This window comes from Arachis hypogaea, chromosome 1, assembly GCF_003086295.3.
Source record: "Arachis hypogaea cultivar Tifrunner chromosome 1, arahy.Tifrunner.gnm2.J5K5, whole genome shotgun sequence".
NCBI classification, from domain to species: Eukaryota; Viridiplantae; Streptophyta; class Magnoliopsida; order Fabales; family Fabaceae; genus Arachis; species Arachis hypogaea.
The window spans coordinates 82178458-82200004 of record NC_092036.1 but is presented as its reverse complement, the minus strand read 5'-3'; the positions used below and the strand labels follow the sequence as shown (position 1 = coordinate 82200004).

Below are 21547 nucleotides of genomic sequence, written 5' to 3'. Positions count from 1 at the left end.
GCTCAGCTTTTGAGGAGGAAAGAACTTAGCCACGAAGGCCATGACCAGCTTATCCCAAGAGTCCAGGCTATCTTTAGGTTGTGAGTCCAACCATGTTCTAGCTCTGTCTCTTACAGCAAAAGGAAAAAGCATGAGCCTGTTGATAAACCCCATTTGTAGGGTTTATCTTGTTTTGATTTTTAGGGATTTTATCACCTTTTACCGACATTTATTCAATTAAATAGCGTGATTTTGTATATTCTCCTTTAATTGGGCTTAAGAGTGAAAACATGCTTTTTAGGTCTTAAAATAGCTAAATGTAATTTACCTTAATTCCATTAGATGCCTTGATATGTTTGTTAAGTGATTTCAGATTTAGGAGGCAAAGATTGGATCAAGGGAATGAAGAAAAAGCATATAAAGTTGGAGAACTCATGAAGAAATGATGGAACCAAAAAGCTGTCAAGCCTGACCTCTTCACACTTAATTGACCATAAATTGAGCTACAGAGGTCTAAATGATGCGGTTCTAATTGGGTTGGAAAGCTAATATTCGGGGCTTCGAAACGATATAAGATTTGCCATAGTTGCATCGTGCATAGGGGTGCGCACACGTACAGTATGCGGACGCGCTGATGGTGGCACATGACCCACTTAATGCAACTCGTGGCTAGCGATTTTAGAAGCCTTGTGGGCCCAATCCAACTCATTTCTGATGCTATTTAAGCCAAGGATTGAAGGGGAATCAACATACTTTTGATCATTATTCATAGTTTAGTTTTAGAAGTAGTTTTAGAGAGAGAAGCTCTCACTTCTCTCTACGATTAGGAATTAGGGTTAGATTAAGATCTTCTAGTTCTAGGTTTAATTCAAGTCTCCTTCTACTTCTACCTCCAATTGGTGATTGCTACACTTTGGTTCTTCTTTCTATCCCTATTCTCTTGTTGTAGTTTCTCTTATTTTGTTTCTAGGTTTTGTAATTGAGATACTCTTGTTCTCTTTATTTTCTTTTAATAATGCAATTTGAGGTAATTCATGATAATTGTGATTTCCTTGATTGTTGTTGTTAATTCTTTGTATTCAATTGTTGTTATAATTCATTCTTGTTGTTTGCACCTTCCAAGTGTTTGATGAAATGCTTGGAAGGATGTTAGAGTAGGATTTTATGTTCTTGGCTTGAGAAGGTAACTTAGGATTTCTTGAGTTACTAGTGTCCAAGTGAGTGATAGTTGATAGCCATTGACTCTAGCCTTCATTAATCCAATTAGTGAAAAGTTAGGATTTATGGACTTGGATTGATATAGCTCACTTGACTTTCTTTTTTATTTGATTAAAGGATGACTAAGTGGGATTAATCCTTGCAACTACCATACTTGTGGCTAGTGATAATGATGAAGATTCTTGACAACCAAACCTTGCCAAGACCATTTTGTTAATAGAATTTCATTACCATTTGCTATTCATTTTTTTCATTCAAAACCCCAAAATAAATAAATCCATAACCAATAACAAGAACACTACCCTGCAAGTCCTTTGAGAGACGACCCGAGGTTTAAATACTTTGGTTTATAGATTTTAGGGGTTTGTACTTGTGACAAACAAATTTTTGTATGAAAGGATTATTGTTGGTTTAGAGACTATACTTTACAACGAGATTTCATTAGTGAAATTCTAAACCATCAAAAATCCATTCATCAAAATGGAGCTGTTGCCGGGGCCCTGCAATGGTGTTATGTTATTGGTTATTGTATATATGTGAATAGTGTGAATAGGCTTGTCTTTTTCTTGCTTTCTAGTTTTAGTTAGTTCTATTTTTATTTTTTCCATAATGAATTCTCACTTTGGCTATGAGTTTGGTTCTAATTGTGTTGTAGGAAATATAGACTTTAAAGGTAACATGTAGCAAGGATGGAACACTTCAAGATGGGAGGAGCCTCAAAGAATTGATCACTCCTATTGGCAACAACCTCCGGATACTTATAGGTATAATTTCCACCCTAATACATGTCAATTCAATTGCTATGGTGAATCTTTTCATGACAATCAATCACCACCACCATATGCCTATGACTCCTATCCTCAACATGAACCTCAACCATACTCACAAGCCCTTCCACACCAAGCACCTTCCTATGATCCATATCCACCCTATCACCAATCACCCATACCATACCCTCGTGACCATCATGAGCAAGAACCTTTAGAACCACCACAACCCAATCAAGATTACTACCAAGAACCACCTCAATACACACCTTCTCCACAATTTTACCAAGAAGAACCACCTTCCTACCATGAACCCTTTCTCCAAAATAATGAACCTTCCTATTCACCCTAAGCCCCAATAGACGATCCTCTCACTTTGTTACTTCAAGGACAAGAAGCCATGAAGCGGGACACATTTGAGTTTGTGACCAATTTGACCAAGGTGGTGCACGCTTTAGCCCACCAATGTTTGAGTACTCAAGTTCTCCCCGTAGCCACATGCGAAAGCCTATGGAAGAGCAAATTATGGAGAAGATATCAGAGAATACGTTGAAAAAGGAACCGATAGTAGTAATAGAACAATTGGAGAGACCCACGGTTATTGAAACAAAGAAGGAAATGGTTTAAGATCTAAGAGATGTGGAACCGTCATGTGAATTCCAACAACCTTCGGAGCATCTCAAAATTGAAGAATATGAGGAGGCTACTCATGAGATAGATTCAATCATGGAGGAATTTCTAGCTACAATTCAATACCCCTCCATTGGGCATGAAATTGGAATACTAGAAGAGTGTGCACAACCACCCATACCCTTGGTAAACAATGAAGAATAGAATAAACCGAAGGAGATCCACTAAGGAGAGAACGTTGGCACGGTGTATATTGAAATTGAAGAATATGAAGTGGTTGATCAAGAGATGGATTTACTCATCAATGAATACCTATCCAAAATTGAATCACCTCCCATTGGGCGAGAAATTGAGGTCCTTAAAGTCAACACCAAGCCAAGTGATAAAAAGGAAAAGGTTAAAATTGAAAAAATTTGTCAAGAGGTGGAATTACACAAAAAGCACAAGGATGTAGACCTTGCATTGTCTAAGTGTGGGGAAGTCTCCCTTCCCAAGTCACCATCCAACACAATATTCGAGTGGGTAAAATCCTTATCTCTAAGCTTTATTTTCTCACTTGAATATGGTTTGATTGAAACAGATGGACAACTTAGAGCTCTTTTTGAAATTAAAAGTAAGAACGAGTTGTATAGTGGTTGCAAGTTAGGAATTAGGCTCATTAAGGTCAAAGCTTCAAGGTATAGGAACGATGATTGGAAGAATGCCACTTTACAAGGGTCTCGACGGATGGCTTGGTATGTTAAAGAGAATTCTATATGTCAACCACCCGGAAAGAAAGAGTATGAAGACCAAATCGAAGACGGGTGCGAAAACAAGATATGGGATCCCGGTTCGCTTTGTGAAGACCAACTATGGAGACTCATATCTTGGGTAGAACTTTGCCCAAGCTTGATGAAGATGGTTGGAAATTCTGTCAACCAATTGAGAAGCAAAGATCCCTGGAGATTCAAGGATGAGTACAAACATAAGCCACCATGACAATAAGCTCCTCAAAATGTCCAACTTAAGGACTTAAACTAAAAGTGCTAGGTGGGAGACACCCCACCATGGTAAACTCTTTCCATCCTCTTTTAGTTTTGTTTAATAAGTGATTTGAGTTGCCATTGTAGGTAGATTTTCATTTCATATTGATTTGTTTGTAAAGATTGGTTGTTAGTATGTTGTATTCATTAGTAGTAGATGAATAAATCCTAAAATCAAATTGCATTTTTGTGAATTGTATGATATTTGATTGAATAAAGAAGAGTTTTAGACATTATAGGGAGCTCTTGGGCATTTTTTCTGCTTTTTGGGCAAAAAAAAAATGGGCATCGGCGCACTATCACGCTGTGCGCGCACGCGCAGATTGCACTTCCGCAACTTCTAGTACAAAAACCAGAGAGTTGTGTGCGCTTTGTGCTAGCATTGTGCTGGGAGCATAACCACATCCGCGCGTAAGCACGCTGTGCGTGCGCGCGCGGATTTGCACCCTGCTTTTCTCCTTCATCCTTTCCCCTTCTTTCCTCTTTTCTTTTTCTTTCTCTTTCTATTTTTTTCTTTTTCCTATTATTTTTCTCTTTTCCATTAAAAATTTTTTTTAATAATAATAAAAAAAATAATAATATAATAATAATAATAACTAAATAAATAAAATACTAAAAAAACATAAAAAAACAAAAACAAAATTTTTTTTCTTTCTTTTCTTCCATTTCTTTTATTGTATTTGCTTATTTTCATTCATTGCATTTTAATTTTGTTTTTTTCTATCTTGTTCTCATTTTATTTTCTAAGTTTCTCATTGTAATAATGGTGTTAAACTTTCCTACTCAATTGTTGAGACCTTCTTGCATTATTTTGGTGTTTCTTGACTTGTTTGATATTGTTGGGTGATGAAACTTTTAAGTCAATGCTTCATCTTGTATGATGACTCTTGTGTCTAGTGCATTGATATGACCTCATATTGTCTTTCATGACCTGCTTTTTCTCATTTGAACTTGATGCTCAATATACTATTCATGCTTTAACTTTACTCTTGCATCGAGCTTAATGATATGCCTTAGCTTACATTGTTTTCTCACTCAGATGCTTAGCTAACATGTAGTAGAGAATCATACTCTTATTTGGCATTAGCACCCGCATATGTTCTATTTACTTTGATATCTTTGTTGTAGGCTTAATTTTCTTTCTTTTTCTCTCCTTTTAGGCTGGCCACCAGGAAAGGAGGAAACGGAAAAGCTTTTAAATGGGGCAACAAACAAGTCATCCGCACAACCTTTTGAAGAAGCTCGTCAATTGTAGCAACCCATCCACCTTGCTCTTCTTTGCATGCACCGAGGACGGTGCAATCTTCAAGTGTGGGGAGGTCGTTCGACCGATCTCCATGGGTAACAATTTCCTTTTCAACACCAAATTTTTTATTTTCTTTGTTAGATTAGCTATTGCATTGCATGATAGGTTGCATGTTAGTTAGAATTTGTACATATTCTTACCACTTCTTTCTTATTAGGACTACTTGGTTAGGGTGATGATTTCTTTTCCAAGAAACTGTTTTAGGGCACCCTACCAATTTGAAAAAAAAATTTTGAACTTGCTTGAAAGAATTTATTTTGGAACATGATTTTTTAGCTAAGAACACACAAGCATGTGAGATTTGAGCCTAATTGTGTGGTTACATCTTATAACCACTTATTTTTCCTTCTTGTGTGCATTATTCTCTTTCTATGGTTGTAATTTTTTATTTGTTTGATTCTATATGTCCATTATTTTATGTATTCATGCATTTATATGATTGAGGTCATCGCTTCATTAGCTCACTTACCCAAATAGCCTACCTTTTATCAACCTTTCTTAACCAACTTTGAGCCTACGCTTAACCCACTTGTTCTTTAATTTAGCACATTACAAGCCTTAAAGCGAAAAACAATAATTGTCCTCTATTTGGCTCTTCGATTAGCTTAGGCTAGTGTGTGAGTATCATTCAAGTGTGGGAACCTTGGGACATTGGGGGAGTAAAAGGGTGGTTTTATATTTTTATTGGAAATATTGGGAATTGGGTACATACTCATGTATTAATTAAAATGTATAGACCTTATGCATTGATGTTCTTGTATGTAGCTTGAAAGAAAGAAAAAAATGAGAAAAAAATAAAAGAAAAAAAAAAGAAAGAAAAAGGGAAAAATGTAGATATCAAAAAGAAAAGAAGAAAGAAAATAGAAAAGAAAGAAAAAGAAGAAAAAGAAAGCAATAAAAGGGGACAAAATGCCCCAAAGTAAAGCTCAATAAAGAATCAATGCATAAGTGTTGTGAAAGGAAAAGGAAATGCATGAGTATGTGAAAAATGAAAAATGGGTAGTTAGGATAGAACTTAATTGTATAGAATGTCATAGGTTAAATGTGAAGTTTAAGCTTATCAAAGATTCAAATTTCAAGCTCACTTGACCAAATATGCATCCTACCTTGATCCTAGCCCCATTACAAACTATGAAAAGACCTCATGATGAATGTATGCATGCATTGAATAAATGTTGATTGTTAGATGAAAAACAAATCTTGGAAAGCATGATTAGGGAAGAATTGAGAGAATCGACCCTATACACTCGAGCGACTAGAGTGCAAACACTTCCAGTGAGGGTTCGATGCTCAATTCCTTGATTCCCGGCTTTCATGAGCGTTCTTCTCACAAGTCTACTTGAACTTCATTTTGATATTCGAATTGATAGGATTCATGAATCGTTATATGATCTTGGCCCTACTTGTGCATGTATGACTTGGAGGATTGATTTATTTTTAACCAAGTAGGTAAAACCATTTTGCATTTAGTTGCATCCATTTAGATAGTTGCATATAGTTTAGGTTGCATATAGTTTATTTACATGGAATAAATGTTGATACCCTTTGTTTCTCTCTTGGATTAAGCATGAGGACATGCTTGGTTTAAGTGTGGGGAAGTTGATAAACCTCATTTGTATCGTTTATCTTGTATTGATTTTTAGGGATTTTATCACCTTTTACCCACATTTATTCAATGAAATAGCGTGGTTTTGTATATTCTCCTTTAATTGTGCTTAAGAGTGAAAACATGCTTTTTAGGTCTTAAAATAGCTAAATGTAATTTACCTTGATTCCATTATATGCCTTGATATGTTTGTTAAGTGATTTCAGATTTAGGAGGCAAAGATTGGATCAAGGGAATGAAGAAAAAGCATGTAAAGTTGGAGAACTCATGAAGAAATGATGGAACCAAAAAGCTGTCAAGCCTGACCTCTTCGCACTTAATTGACCATAACTTGAGCTACAGACATCCAAATGATGCGGTTCTAGTTGGGTTGGAAAGCTAATATTCGGGGCTTCGAAATGATATAAGATTTGCTATAGTTGCATCGTGCATAGAGGCGAGCACACGCACAGTACGCGGACGCACCGATGGTGGAACATGACCCACTTAATGCAACTCGTGGCCAGCGATTTTAGAAGCCTTGTGGGCCCAATCCAGCTCATTTATGATGCTATTTAAGCCAAGGATTGAAGGGGAATCAACATACTTTTGATCATTAGTCATAGTTTATTTTTAGAAGTAGTTTTAGAGAGAGAAGCTCTCACTTCTCTCTAGGATTAGGAATTAGGGTTAGATTAGGATCTTATAGTTATAGGTTTAATTAAAGTCTCCTTCTACTTCTACCTCCAATTGGTGATTGCTACACTTTGGTTCTTCTTTTTATCACTATTCTCGTGTTGTAATTTCTCTTATTTTGTTTCTAGGTTTTGTAATTGAGATACTCTTGTTCTCTTTATTTTCTTTTAATAATGCAATTTGAGGTAATTCATGATAATTGTGATTTTCTTGATTGTTGTTATTAATTCTTTGTATTCAATTGTTGTTATAATTCATTCTTGTTGTTTGCATCTTCCAAGTGTTTGATGAAATGCTTGGAAGGATGTTATAGTAGGATTTTATGTTCTTGGCTTGAGAAAGTAACTTAGGATTTCTTGAGTTACTAGTGTCCAAGTGAGTGATAGTTGATAGCCATTGACTCTAGCCTTCATTAATCCAATTAGTGAAAAGTTAGGATTTATGGACTTGGATTGATATAGCTCACTTGACTTTCCTTTGTTATTTGCTTAAAGGATGACTAAGTGGGATTAATCCTTGCAACTACCATACTTGTGGCTAGTGATAATGATGAAGATTCTTGGCAGCCAAACCTTGCCAAGACCATTTTGTTAATAGAATTTCATTACCATTTACTATTCATTTTTCTGATTCAAAACCCCAAAATAAATAAATCCATAACCAATAACAAGAAAACTACACTGGAAGTCCTTTGAGAGACGACCCGAGGTTCAAATACTTCGGTTTATAGATTTTAGGGGTTTATACTTGTGACAAATAAATTTTTGTATGAAAGGATTATTGTTGGTTTAGAGACTATACTTTACAACGAGATTTCGTTAGTGAAATTCTAAACTGTCAAAAATCCATTCATCACCTGTAGACTTCAGGATCTATTCCATTAGTCTTAACAGTCTCACAGATCTGCAAGAACTCAGTTAGAAACTAGTAGAGATCTTTTGATGAAAGTCCATGGAACTTGCAGTTCTGTTGCATTAGAGCAACTAGTTGAGGTTTCAGCTCAAAATTGTTTGCTCCAATGGCAGGGATTGAGATACTTCTTCCATCAAACTTGGAAGTAGGTGTAGTATAATCACCAAGCATCCTCCTTGCATTATTATTTTCGGCTGCCATCTCCTCTTCCTTTTCGAAAATTTTTGTAAGGTTGTCTCTGGATTGTTGTAATTTAGCTTCTCCTAGTTTTCTCTTCAGAGTCCTTTCAGGTTCAAAATCTGCTTCAACAAGAATATTCTTGTCCTTGCTCCTGTCATATGAAAAAGAAGGGAACAGAAAATAATAATAGGGATCCTCTTTACCACAGTAGAGAGATTCCTTTATGTTAGTAGAAGAATAAAAGAATAGAAGAGGGAAAAGGTAAGAATCCAAACACAAGGGGGAAGAGTGGGTTCGAATTCTTGAGTGGAAGAGAAGTGTTAGTAAATGAATAAATAAATAGAAAGGGATGAGAGAGGGAGAAATTCGCAAATAAATTTTGAAAAAGGGTTAGTGATTTTCGAAAATTGAAAGAAGAAATAAAATTAAAATTAAAATTTGAAACAATTAATTAATTAAGAAAATTTTGAAAAAGAGGGAGGTAATTTTCGAAAATGAGAGAGAGTAGTTAGATGGTTTTGAAAAAGATAAAAAATAGTAAAACAAACAACAAGTTAGTTAGTTAGTTGAAAAAGATTTGAAATTCAATTTTGAAAAGATAAGAAGTAGGTAAAGATGTTTGAAATCAAATTTTGAAAAAGATATGATAAAAAAGATATTTTGAAAAGATATAATTGAAAAAGATATTTTGGAAAAGATTTGATTTTAAAAATTTAAAATTGATTACTTGACTAACAAGAAACTAAAAGATATGATTCTAGAATTTAAAGATTGAACCTTTCTTAACAAGAAAGTAACAAACTTCTAATTTTTGAATCAATCACATTAATTGTTAGTAAAGTTTTCGAAATTTTGAAATAAAGATAAGAAAAAGATTTTGAAAAATAATTTTAAATTTTTGAAAATCATAAAAGAAAAATGAAAAAGATTTGATTTTTGAAAAAGATTTTGAAAAGATAGGATTTTTAAAATTGAAAATTTGACTTGACTTTAAGAAATAGCCAAGTTTTAAAAATTTTTGACTAAGTCAACTCAAATTTTCGAGAATTATGAGCAAAATAAGGAAAAAATATTTTTTTGATTTTTGAATTTTTAATGATGAGAGAGAAAAACACAAAATGACTCATAACATGAAAATTATGAATCAAAACACATGATGCATGCAAGAACACTATGAATGTCAAGATGAACACCAAGAACACTTTGAAGATCAAGATGAACATCAAGACTTATTTTTGAAAAATTTTCAAGAAAAGAAAAGAATGCAAGACACCAAACTTAGAAATCTTTAATGCTTAGACACTATTAATGCAAAAATGCATATGAAAAACAGCAAAAGACATAAAACAAGAAAACATAAAGATCAAACAAGAGGACCTATCAAGAACAATTTGAAGATCATGAAGAACACCATGCATGAAAATTTCAAAAAATGCATAAATTTTAAAAAACATGCAATTGACACCAAACTTAAAAATTGACACCAGACTCAAACAAGAAACACAAAAATATTTTTGATTTTTATGATTTTATGAATTTTTTTGTATTTTTCAAAAATTCTATTTTTGAAAAACAAAAATAAAGAAAAATTATTTTTTGAAAGATTTTTGAAAAATTTTTGAAAAGAAAATTAACTAATCTGAACAACAAGATGAACCGTCAGTTGTCCAAACTCGAACAATCCCCGGCAACAGCGGCAAAAACTTGGTGCACGGAATTGTGATCATCAACAATGGTGCCAATTGACTTGGTGCTCTCAAACGTGAATCACACTTTGTCACAACTCCGCACAACTAACCAGCAAGTGCACTGGGTCGTCTAAGTAATACCTTACGTGAGTAAGGGTCGATCCCACAGAGATTGTTGGTATGAAGCAAGCTATGGTCATCTTGTAAATCTCAGTTAGGCGGATTCAAATGGTTTATAATGGTTTTTGAAAATAATTATAAATAAAGCATAAAATAGATGAAAGAGATACTTATGTAAATCATTGATTGGAATTTCAGATAAGTGTATGGAGATGCTTTGTCCCTGTTGGGTCTCTACTTTCCTACTACCTTCCTTCAATCCTTCATACTCCTTTCCATGGCAAGCTGTATGTAGGGCATCACCGTTGTCAATGGCTACATCCCATCCTCTCAGTGAAAATGGTCCAAATGATCTGTCACAGCACGACTAATCATCTGTCGGTTCGCGATCATGTCGGAATAGAATCCATTGATTCTTTTGCGTTTGTCATCACGCCCAATAATCGCGAGTTTGAAGCTCATCACAACCATTCGATCCTTGAATCCTACTCGGAATACCACAGACAAGGTTTAGACCTTCCAGATTCTCAAGAGTGGCCGCCAAAGGGTTCTAGCTTATACCACGAAGATTCTGGTTAGGGAATCCAAGAGATACTCGCTCGTTCTAAGGTAGAACGGAAGTGGTTGTCAATCACGTGTTCAAATGTGAAAATGATGATGAGTGTCACGGATCATCACATCCATCATGTTGAAGTGCAACGAATATCTTAGAATAAGAATAAGCATGAATTTAATTGAAAACTGTAGTACTTTGCATTAAAACTCGAGGTGCAGCAGAGCTCCACACCTTAATCTATGGTGTGTAGAAACTCCACCGTTGAAAATACATAAGTGATCAAGGTTCAGGCATGGCCGAATGGCCAGCCCCCAAAGTTTAAGAACCAAACGTCCAAATATGGATGCTAAGAAAAAAGACAAAACCAAGATGTCTAATACAATAGTAAAATGTCCTATTTATATTAGACTAGCTACTAGGGTTTATAAAAATAAGTAATTAATGCAGAAATCCACTTCTGGGGCCCACTTAGTGTGTGCTTGGGCTAAGCTTGAGCTTTACACATGCAGAGGCTTCTCTTGGAGTTAAACGTCAAGTTGTAACATGTTTTTGGCGTTTAACTCTGGTTTGTGACGTGTTTCTGGCGTTTGACTCCAAAATGCAGCATAAAACTGGCGTTGAGTGCCAGTTTGTGTCATCTAAGCTAGAACAAAGTATAGACCATTATATATTGCTGGAAAGCTCTAGATGTCTACTTTTCAACGCCCTTAAGAGCGCGCTATTTGGAGTTCTGTAGCTCTAGGAAATCCATTTCGAGTGCAGGGAGGTCAGAATCCAATAGCATCAGCAGTCCTTTGTTAGCCTTCTATTAGAGTTTTGCTCAGGTCCCTCAATGTCAGCCAGAAAATATCTGAAATCACAGAAAAATACACAAATTCATAGTAAAGTCCAGAAATGTAAATTTTGCATAAATACTAATGAAAACATCCCTAAAAGTAACTAGATCCTACTAAAAAATACCTAAAAACAATGCCAAAAAACGTATAAATTATCTGCTCATCAGTTGGGCAATATCCCATGAAATTGTCTTGATCATTTTGTGGCTCTGAAGCATATCCCCACTAGGTGGATTGCTCACAATTTGTCATTTCTTGGTGATATTCCCAGCCACCATTAAGATAATGACTTGAATCACTTTGTGGTGGTGAGAAATATCCCATGAAATTTGCTTGATCAAAAGATGAAGATGACTCCATTTGAATTTTGTAAAACACAATCACCAACGAAAATTGAAATTCATGTCACAAATGAGAATTTCTTAGTGAGGCAATAACATAAACACCTTAGTGCCAAGAGAAAACAAAGAATTAAAAAAACTTAAAAGAACAAAAACAAAGAAAATGCTTAATCTAGACTTATCACCCACTTAATCATTGTTGATCTTAATCAATCCCCGGCAACAGCGCCAAAAACTTGATGGGTGAAAATTGGATTTCCACAAAAACTAACCGGCAAGTGTACCAGATCGCATCAAGTAGTAAAACTCACAAAAGCGAGATCGATCCCACAGGGATTGATGGATCAAGCAACTTTAGTTAGGTGATAAATTTACTCAAGCTAACAATGGTGAATTGAGTGAAATTGATTGACAGAATGTAAATTGCAAGGAATTTAAAGTGCTAAAAAGAAATGGCAGAATATTAAATGAAACTGAAAAATAACAGAGAACAAGATTCATTAAGGATTGGAGATATCATAATCAACAATGAATCAAATGGGTTTCAAATCCTTTCTCAATCATATGAGTATATCTATGGTAGATTGAAATAGATTGGATCCAAATTCCTTGGCAATCCAATCTCTTTAATCATAATCAATCTTGCCAATTCCTTGATCCAATTGTCATGAGAAGAGGTTAAGTGCATGTCTCTCATCCATAAGCCACACAAATTCTCAAGACCTTAATTCCTCCCGAATACTGTTGGTCAAGAGAATTGTGAAGGATAGAGCCCCAATGTTAATGTCCATGATTCCCTTTCCGAGGCTCACACAAGCATTCACAAATCCAAACCCCTTCCGGAGTGAATGAATCTCAATCAAAACAGAGGATATCCAATAGCTACACAAATGAATTGAGGAGAAGAAGAAGTTCACTCAATCATGTGAATTATAATAGAGATCATCCCCTAATGAAGTGAGGTTAATGGATCATTACTCTAAGAATATTTGCAGGAAATGTAAATTGCATAAAAAAGTAAAATTTAGCTCAAAGGAAACAGAAATGCAGAATTGCAGAAAGTAAATTGGCAGAAAGGTAGAAGTGCAAGGAAATTAAAATTGCATAAAGGAAATTAAATTCAATACAAGTTGAAACGTAAAATTTTCAGAAAATAAAAGTGTATGTGAACTATGCTAAGCTCTCTGGAGTCTCTAATCCTCCAAGAGAGCTCTCTACCAGAGCCTTCTACCCTACTCCTACTCCTACTGCAGCATTCCACTACTACTACTTAGCCCCCACTTTTCTTCAAACCTTCTTCTATTTATACTCTTCTTGTCAACCCCAAAATGGGTTTTCAGTGTACTTGGACGTGGGCCCTTGGCGTCTATTGAAGCAAGCTAGAGTGGGTCTTTTAATTTGTACTTCAGTTCTGCTCTAGGAGAATGTAGCGCTCTTTGAGAAAACGGAGTGCTCAGGCACCCATGCGTACGCATCCTCTACGCGTGTGCATCCTTAGCATTTTTTTCACATCGACGCGTACGCGTCACCCACGCATACGCGTCTCATGCAGCGCTCTCCAAAAGAGCGTAGCATTGGCGCAAAGAACGCTACCCACGCGTACACGTGACCCACGTGTACACGTGGATTGCTGGTGGACGAAATTGTGATCACTACAACTTCGCACAACTAACCAGCAAGTGTACTGGGTCATCCAAGTAATAAACCTTACGCGAGTAAGGGTCGATCCCATAGAGATTGTTGGTATGAAGCAAGCTATGGTCACCTTGTAAATCTCAGTCAGGCAAACTCAAATGGGTATGGTGATATACGAATAAAACATAAAGATAAAGATAGAGATACTTATGTATTTTATTGGTAGAAATTTCAGATAAGCGTATGAAGATGCTTGTCCCTTCCGTCTCTCTGCTTTCCTACTGTCTTCATCCAATCCTTCCTACTCCTTTCCATGGCAAGCTTAAGCAAGGGTTTCACCGTTGTCAGTGGCTACCTCCCATCCTCTCAGTGGAAATGTTCAACGCACCCTGTCACGGCACGGCTATCCATCTGTCGGTTCTCGATCAGGCCGGAATAGAATCCAGTGATTCTTTTGCGTCTGTCACTAACGCCCCGCCCTCAGGAGTTTGAAGCACGTCACAGTCATTCAGTCATTGAATCCTACTCAGAATACCACAGACAAGGTTAGACCTTCCGGATTCTCTTGAATGCCGCCATCAGTTCTAGTTTATACCACGAAGACGCTGATCTCATGGAACGGCTGGCTCGGTTGTCAGGCGAGCACTCGGTTGTCAGGCGATCAACCATGCATCGTGTATCAGGAATCCAAGAGATATTCACCCAATCGAAGGTAGAACGGAGGTGGTTGTCAGTCACACGTTCATAGGTGAGAATGATGACGAGTGTCACGGATCATCACATTCATCAAGTTGAAGAACAAGTGATATCTTAGAACAAGAACAAGCGGAATTGAATAGAAGAACAATAGTAATTGCATTAATACTCGAGGTACAGCAGAGCTCCACACCTTAATCTATGGTGTGTAGAAACTCCACTGTTGAAAATACATAAGAACAAGGTCTAGGCATGGCCGAATGGCCAGCCTCCCAATGATCTAGGATAGCATCAGAACAAAGATAACTACCCCGATATGATCTAAGAACTAGATGTCCAAAGATGAAAATACAATAGTAAAAGGTCCTACTTATAGAGAACTAGTAGCCTAGGGTTTACAGAGATGAGTAAATGACATAAAAATCCACTTCCGGGCCCACTTGGTGTGTGCTTGGGCTGAGCATTGAAGCATTTTCGTGTAGAGACTTTTCTTGGAGTTAAACGCCAGCTTTTATGCCAGTTTGGGCGTTTAACTCCCATTCTTGTGCCAGTTCCGGCGTTTAACGCTGGGAATTCTGAGGGTGACTTTGAACGCCGGTTTGGGCCATTAAATCTTGGGCAAAGTATGAACTATCATATATTGCTGGAAAGCCTAGGATGTCTACTTTCCAACGCCATTGAGAGCGCGCCAATTGGGCTTCTGTAGCTCCAGAAAATCCGCTTCAAGTGCAGGGAGGTCAGAATCCAACAGCATCTGCAGTCCTTTTTAGTCTCTGAATCAGATTTTTGCTCAGGTCCCTCAATTTCAGCCAGAAAATACCTGAAATCACAGAAAAACACACAAACTCATAGTAAAGTCCAGAAAAGTGAATTTTAACTAAAAACTAATAAAAGTATACTAAAAACTAACTAGATCATACTAAAAACATACTAAAAACAATGCCAAAAAGCGTACAAATTATCCGCTCATCACAACACCAAACTTAAATTATTGCTTGTCCCCAAGCAACTGAAAATCAAATAAGATAAAAAGAAGAGAATATACTATAGACTCCAAATTATCAATGAAACGTAGCTCCAATTAGATGAGTGGGACTAGTAGCTTTTTGCCTCTGAACAGTTTTGGCATCTCACTTTATCCTTTGAAATTCAGAATGATTGGCTTCTTTAGGAACTCAGAATCCAGATAGTGTTATTGATTCTCCTAGTTAAGTATGATGATTCTTGAACACAGCTACTTCATGAGTCTTGGCCGTGGCCCAAAGCACTCTGTCTTCCAGTATTACCACCGGATACATACATGCCACAGACACATAATTGGGTGAACCTTTTCAGATTGTGACTCAGCTTTGCTAGAGTCCCCAATTAGAGGTGTCCAGGGTTCTTAAGCACACTCTTTTTGCCTTGGATCACAACTTTATTATTTTTTTTCTTTCTCCCTCTTTTTTTTCTTTTCTTTCTTTCTCTTTCTCTCTCTCTTTTTTTTTCGAATTTTTTTTTGTATTCACTGCTTTTTCTTGCTTCAAGAATCATTTTTATGATTTTTCAGATCCTCAGTAACATGTCTCCTTTTTCATCATTCTTTCAAGAGCCAACAATTTTAACATCCATGAACAACAAATTCAAAAGACATATGCACTGTTCAAGCATACATTCAGAAAACAAAAAGTAGTGTCACCACATCAAAATAATTAAGCTAGTTTTAAAGATGAATTCGAAATCCTGTACTTCTTGTTCTTTTGTAATAAAAACATTTTTTCATTTAAGAAAGGTGATGGATTCATAGTACATTCATAACTTTAAGGCATAGACACTAAGACACTAATGATCACAAGACACAAACATAGATAAACATAAGCATAAAATTTCGAAAAATAGAAAAATAAAGAATAAGGAAATTAAAGAACGGGTCCACCTTAGTGATGGCGGCTTGTTCTTCCTCTTGAAGGTCCTATGGAGTGCTTGAGCTCCTCAATGTCTCTTCCTTGCCTTTGTTGTTCCTCTCTCATGGTTCTTTGATCTTCTCTTATCTCATGGAGGAGGATGGAATGTTCTTGGTGCTCCACCCTTAGTTGTCCCATGTTGGACTCAATTCTCCTAGGGAGGTGTTGAATTGCTCCTAATAGTTTTGTGGAGGAAAGTGCATCCCTTGAGGCATCTCAGGGATTTTATGAGGAGGAATTTCCTCATGCTTGCTCCATCCTTTTCTTAGTGATGGGCTTGAGGTCATGCCTTCTCAGTTGAACCGGCTTCCCTCTTGAGTTTCTCTTCCATTGAGCGCCCTCTTCACAAATGTTTATGAGGACTTGGTCCAACCTTTGATCAAAGTTGACCCTTTTTGAGTTTGAAGGGGACCTCGGGGATCACCTTCTTCAAGGCCACAACTTCATAGAAGTGGTCTTGATGCACCCTTGAGATGAGTCTCTCCATCTCCCATGACTCGAAGGTGGAAGCTTTTGCCTTCCCTTTCCTCTTTCTAGAGGTTTCTCCGGCCTTGGATGCCATAAATGGTTATGGAAAAACAAAAAGCAATGCTTTTACCACACCAAACTTAAAAGGTTTGCTCGTCCTCGAGCAAAAGAAGAAAGAAGAGAGTAGAAGAAGAAGAAATAGAGGAGATGGAGATGGCCTTGTAGTTCGGCCAAAGGGGGAAGAAGTAGTGTTTAGGTTATGGGAAAATGAAGGAGTGAAGAAGGGTTTATATAGGAGTGGGGGGGAGGGTGATGGTTCGGTCATGTATGGGTGGGTTTGGGAGGGAAAGTGGTTTGAATTTGAATGGTGGGGTAGGTGGGGTTTTATGAAGGATGGATGTGGGAGGTGAAGAGAAAGATGGGATTTTATAGGTGAAGGGTTTTGGGGGAAGAGATGTTGAGGTGATTGGTGAATGGGTGAAGAAGAGAGGTAGTGGTGGGGTAGGTGGGGATCCTGTGGGGTCCACAGATCCTGAGGTGTCAAGGAAAAGTCATCCCTGCACCAAGTAACAAGCAAAAATGCGTTTTGAGCCAATTCTGGCGTTAAACGCCGGGCTGGTGCCCATTTCTGGCGTTTAACGCCGAATGCTTGCCCTTTTCTGGCGTTTAATGCCAGTCCGGTGCCCCTTTCTGGCGTTAAACGCCCAGAATGGTGCCAGACTGGGCGTTAAACGCCCAACAGCTAGCCTTACTGGCGTTTAAACGCCAGCACGCTCTCCTCCTGGGTGTGCTGTTTTTCTTTCTATTTTTCATTCTGTTTTTGCTTTTTCAATTGATTTTGTGACTTCTCATGATCATCAACCTACAAAAGAACATAAAATAACAAAGGAAAATAGATAAAATATAACATTGGGTTGCCTCCCAACAAGCGCTTCTTTAATGTCAGTAGCTTGACAGAGGGCTCTCATGGAGCCTCAGAAATACTCAGAGCAATGTTGGAACCTCCCAACACCAAACTTAGAGTTTGAATGTGGGGGTTCAACACCAAACTTAGAAGTTGGTTGTGGCCTCCCAACACCAAACTTAGAGTTTGACTGTGGGGGCTCTGTGTGGCTCTGTTTTGAGAGAAGCTCTTCATGCTTCCTCTCCATGGTGACAGAGGGATATCCTTGAGCCTTAAACACCAAGGATTCTTCATTCACTTGAATGATCAACTCTCCTCTATCAACATCAATCACAGCCTTTGCTGTGGCTAGGAAGGGTCTGCCAAGGATGATGGATTCATCCATGCACTTCCCAGTCTCTAGGACTATGAAATCAGCAGGGATGTAATGGTCTTCAACTTTTACCAGAACATCCTCTACAAGTCCATAAGCTTGTTTTCTTGAGTTGTCTGCCATCTCTAGTGAGATTTTTGCAGCTTGCACCTCAAAGATCCCTAACTTCTCCATTACAGAGAGAGGCATGAGGTTTACACTTGACCCTAGGTCACACAAGACCTTCTTGAAGTTCATGGTGCCTATGGTACAAGGTATTGAAAACTTCCCAGGATCCTGCCTCTTTTGAGGCAGTTTCTGCCTAGACAAGTCATCCAGTTCCTTGGTGAGCAAAGGGGGTTCATCTTCCCAAGTCTCATTTTCAAATAACTTGTCATTTAGCTTCATGATTGCTCCAAGGTATTTAGCAACTTGCTCTTCAGTGACATACTCATCCTCTTCAGAGGAAGAATACTCATCAGAGCTCATGAATGGCAGAAGTAAGTCCAATGGAACCTCTATGGTCTCATTTTGAGCCTCAGATTCCCATGGTTCCTCATTGGGGAACTCATTGGAGGCCAGTGGACGTCCATTGAGGTCTTCCTCAGTGGCGTTCACTGCCTCTTCCTCCTCTCTAAATTCGGCCATGTTGATGGCTTTGCACTCTCCTTTTGGATTTTCTTCTGTATTGCTTGGAAGAGTACTAGGAGGGAGTTCAGTAATTTTCTTACTCAGCTGACCCACTTGTGCCTCCAAATTTCTAATGGAGGACCTTGTTTCAGTCATGAAACTTTGAGTGATTTTGATTAGATCAGAGACCATGGTTGCTAAGTCAGAGGTATTCTGCTTAGAACTCTCTGTCTGTTGCTGAGAAGATGATGGAAAAGGCTTGCTATTGCTAAACCTGTTTCTTCCACCATTATTGTTGTTGAAACCTTGTTGAGGTCTCTGTTGATCCTTCCATGAGAGATTTGGATGATTTCTTCATGAAGGATTATAGGTGTTTCCATAGGGTTCTCCCATGTAATTCACCTCTTCTATTGAAGGGTTCTCAGGATCATAAGCTTCTTCTTCAGATGAAGCTTCCTTAGTACTGCTTGGTGCATTTTGCATTCCAGACAGACTTTGAGAAATCATATTGACTTGTTGAGTCAATATTTTATTCTGAGCCAGTATGGCATTCAGAGTGTCAATCTCAAGAACTCCTTTCTTCTGATTGGTCCCATTGTTCACAGGATTCCTTTCAGAAGTGTACATGAATTGGTTATTTGCAACCATTTCAATCAGCTCTTGAGCTTCTGTAGGCGTCTTCTTCAGATGAAGAGATCCTCCAGCAGAGCTATCCAAAGACATCTTGGACAGTTCAGAGAGACCATCATAGAAAATACCTATGATGCTCCATTCAGAAAGCATATCAGAGGGACACTTTCTGATTAATTGTTTGTATCTTTCCCAAGCTTCATAGAGGGATTCTCCTTCCTTCTGTCTGAAGGTTTGGACTTCCACTCTAAGCTTACTCAATTTTTGAGGTGGAAAGAACTTTGCCAAGAAGGCATTGACTAGCTTTTCCCAAGAGTTCAGGCTTTCTTTAGGTTGTGAGTCCAACCATATTCTAGCTCTGTCTCTTACAGCAAAAGGGAATAGCATAAGTCTGTAGACCTCAGGGTCAACCCCATTAGTCTTGACAGTGTCACAGATTTGCAAGAACTCAGCTAAAAACTGATGAGGATCTTCCAATGGAAGTCCATGGAACTTGCAATTCTGTTGCATTAGAGAAACTAATTGAGGCTTAAGCTCAAAGTTGTTTGCTCCAATGGCAGGGATAGAGATGCTTCTCCCATAGAAGTCGGGAGTAGGTGCAGTAAAGTCACCCAGCACCTTCCTTGCATTGTTGGCATTGTTGTTGTTTTCGGCTGCCATGGGTTCTTCTTCTTTGAAGATTTCTGTTAGGTCCTCTACAGAGAGTTGTGCCTTGGCTTCTCTTAGCTTTCGCTTCAAGGTCCTTTCAGGTTCAGGATCAGCCTCAACAAGAATGCTTTTGTCCTTGCTCCTGCTCATAAGAAAGAGAAGAGAACAAGAAAATGTGGAATCCTCTATGTCACAGTATAGAGATTCCTTGAGGTGTCAGAGGAAAAGAAAAATAGAAGGCAGAAGTAGAAAATTTGAACTTATCAAAGAAGATGGAGTTCGAATTTTGCATTAAGGAATAGTGTTAGTCCATAAATAGAAGGATGTGAGAAGAGGGGAAGTAATTTTTGAAAATTTAAGTAAAAGATTTTGAAAACATTTTGAAAAACACTAATTGATTTTCGAAAACCATGATTGAGAAAGAAGTAAAGTGAATTTTGAAAAAGATTTTGAAATTAGAAATCAAAAAGATTTGGTTGAAAACTATTTTGAAAAAGATGTGGTTAAGAAGATATGATTGGTTTTTTTTTTTTAAAAAAAATGTGATTGAGAAGATATGATTTGAAAAACATTTTAAAATGATTTGATTTTAAAAATTAATGACTTGGCTATCAAGAAAAGATATGATTCAAACATTAAACCTTTCTCAACAGAAAAGGCAACATACTTGAAATGTTGAATCAAATCATTAATTGATAGCAAGTATTTTTGAAAATGGAAAGAATTTGATTTTGAAAAAGATTTGATTGAAAAGATTGATTTGAAAAAGATTTGATTTTGAAAAGATTTTGAAAACTTGAAAAAAATTTGCATTGAAAACAAAATCTTCCCTCTTGTGCCATCCTGGCGTTAAACGCCCAGAATGGTGCACATTCTGGCGTTTAACGCCCAAAATGCTACCCTTTTGGGCGTTAAACGCCCAACCAGGTACCCTAGCTGGCGTTTAAACGCCAGTCTGTCCTTCTTCACTGGGCGTTTTGAACGCCCAGCTTTTTCTGTGCAATTCCTCTTCTGTATGTTCTGAATCTTCAATTCTCTGTATTATTGACTTGAAAAGACACAAATTAAAAATATTTTTGGATTTTTAATAATAAGGAATAATCAAAATGCAACTAAAATCAAATAACAATGCATGCAAGACACCAAACTTAGCAGTTTGTATACTACTGTCACTAATGAGAATGCATATGAGAAACACAAAACACTCAAGTCAATAGAATTCAAAGATCAGAGCAATAAAATCATCAAGAACAACTTGAAGATCAATGAAGACACATGCATGAATGCAATAAGAACAGAAACATGCAATTGACACCAAACTTAACATGAGACTCTAGACTCAAACAAGAAATATTTTTGGATTTTATGATTTTGTAATATTTTTTTTTATTTTTCGAAAATTAAGTGGAAAAAGAAAATAAAGGTATCAAAATTCTTAATGAGAATTCCAGGAATCATGCAATGTTAGTCTAAAGCTTCAGTCTAAAGAAATTAGACATGGCTGAACAAGCTTCAGCAGGACATTGCATTCAAGTGCTAAATTGATGAAAATCAATCAGCTTTGGTGATGATAAGAACATCACCTTGAAACACTAGAATTCATTCTTAAGAACTCTGAAGAAAAATACCTAATCTAAGCAACAAGATGAACCGTCAGTTGTCCAAACTCAACAATCCCCGGCAACGGTGCCAAAAACTTGGTGGACGAAATTGTGATCACTACAACTTCGCACAACTAACCAGCAAGTGTACTGGGTCGTCCAAGTAATAAACCTTACGCGAGTAAGGGTCAATCCCATAGAGAT

The 21547-nt window shown here is 37.3% G+C and overlaps 1 non-coding gene across 1 annotated transcript; it reads left to right on the top strand.

Moving 5' to 3' along the window:
* The first annotated feature begins 19241 nt into the window (after nt 1-19241).
* On the top strand, nt 19242-19349 carry LOC112712491 (small nucleolar RNA R71). The gene has a single exon (XR_003157807.1). It is a non-coding gene; the product is annotated as a small nucleolar RNA R71 (small nucleolar RNA).
* The last annotated feature ends 2198 nt before the right edge of the window (nt 19350-21547 follow it).